Source organism: Zeus faber (assembly GCF_960531495.2).
Source record: "Zeus faber genome assembly, chromosome: 6".
Taxonomy (NCBI): domain Eukaryota; kingdom Metazoa; phylum Chordata; class Actinopteri; order Zeiformes; family Zeidae; genus Zeus; species Zeus faber.
The window spans coordinates 24,096,543-24,098,818 of record NC_137201.1 but is presented as its reverse complement, the minus strand read 5'-3'; positions in this window follow the sequence as shown (position 1 = coordinate 24,098,818).

Below are 2,276 nucleotides of genomic sequence, written 5' to 3'. Positions count from 1 at the left end.
ACTTTCCCCTATAGAGTGTATATACTGTCGTAGTGATCACTATACATATTCTCATATTATATAATATAATACTCTATAATAAAAAAAAACACGGTAATACTGTCACACAAACGCCTTTCTTTTTTCGATTTAATTTTATATTCATGCTGTATCAGTGCATTTCATTCTGCGTTTATCAGTCGGACGGATGCAAAAAGGTTTTCTGTCCGTCACTTTGATTTAAAGCCGTGAATAAAACCATTTAAGTAGATCCAATTTTCTCCAACTTTTTGGTAACATGAAGGAGCTCATCCTGAAAGATGTTCAGTCAGTTTATTCCACAGGGATCCACTCTGAAGACTCCCTCTGGTGGCAAATAGACACTGCGGAACAGTTAATGCCAATCATTTAATGGCTAATTTAACTAACGAATGGTTTATCTCTAATCAGTGAAACCAAAAACATCTCCAAAGTCATGGGAGGAGTCATACACATACACATAAAGGTGAATTTTAATCAATAATAATAGTAATACATTTGTTATTGAAAAATAAGTCACAAAATCACTACCCCTTCCACCAATAGTACTACAACTTACACCACTATTATGACTATTAATATTATTATTTTGAATAATATATTTTCGTAGTATGTTTATTATTATTATGATGATGATGGTGATGATGATGATGATGATGATTATTATTATTATTATAATTATTATTAATAATAATAATAATTATTATTATAATAATAATATTTTATAATATGTTTATTATTATTATGATTATTATGATGCTGATGTTGATGATGATGATGATGATTATGATGATGATGATGATGATTATTATTATTATTATTATAATACTTTTTATAATATGTTTATTATTATTATGATTATTATGATGTTGATGATGATGATGATGATGATGATGATGATGGTGATGATGATTATTATTATTATTATGGTAGTAATGCTATATGTTGTAGTACTATTTGTAGTCCATATGGTGATTTTGTTCCTGTAAATGTAATAATGTAATCACATTTATGATGTATATGGGCAGAAAGCGGAGGGGTCCTCACCAGATTGGATAGACCTGCCGTACATATAAGTGTATTTTTTAAACAACACTCTACCCTAATCAATGCGGCACAACGGCAACAAAATGTATGAAAAATGGAAAAAAGGGTTGTAATAATTAGGGCATAAACTGAAATTACAGGCCATGTGAGTAGAGGCGGCAGGATTGTTGTTGACCACAAGAAGCAGACAGAACCGCGGAGGCCTTTGTTTCGAGACATCCCTGCGCTGTGGTCTGCAGGCCTCTTTCCCTTCAAAACATGCCCATCAAAATTCCAGATGGATTTTTAGGAGTAATGAGAGGCAACATGCAAACCCAGGGTGACATAAAAAGACAAGCATTTGATGTCTACCCCGTAAAAGATGGTCTTGTTTGTCTTGAAATGCTCGTAGCTCATCGTTTGTATGGTCCTGTTTAGTTTAATTAAAACGTTCAAAGGGCCGAGGATTTTTTTATTACAGCCGGATCAAGACCCAGGACAGTGTGCGTCAGTGCTATTTGTCACCCGCCACTGCAATTGCAGACATGTCGCACACAGACATGCTCACTTGTCCTTGGAATGCACACGCATGCACGCAGCTCGGCCCACACACACACACACACACACACGCGCGCGCGCACACACGTTTAAATTTAAATATATATACACAGTATTTCTCTCTACGTTACTTCCTGGGAAACAGCCACACATATGCACACATAGAGTCTTGCTCCCAAGAAAACCATAGAAACAATCACTGCGGTCTCACACACACACACACACACACACACACACACACGCACACACACGCGAGCGCACACACACTGGAGCACTTGGGTGGCATGTGGAAGATCTTGTGACATCGTGTTTATTTTACTTCATAAAGCCGAGATGGGGATGAGAGCATTTGGTTCAGCGAGGACACATCAATCTGGGTAACTCGTACGCCACATCACTGGCTGCGCGGCCCTAAATTTTATTGTATTACAGGGAATTGTGTATTAAGTATGGCCCTTTTTAAGTGCTTTCTGAAAAATAGTCTTCCTGTCCTTTACCACCAGCCAAACTATTTTCAAGATTGGGCCATTGTGTATCATCTGTTCCTTTTCATCTGCCGCCCCCCCCAAAACGCAGGATGTGAAGTGTGTGTGTGTGTGTGTGTTTGTGTGTGTGCGTGTGTGTCTCTGTGTTTGTGTGTAGAGGGGGGTGAGGGGAGTCGTATATTTGTGAAG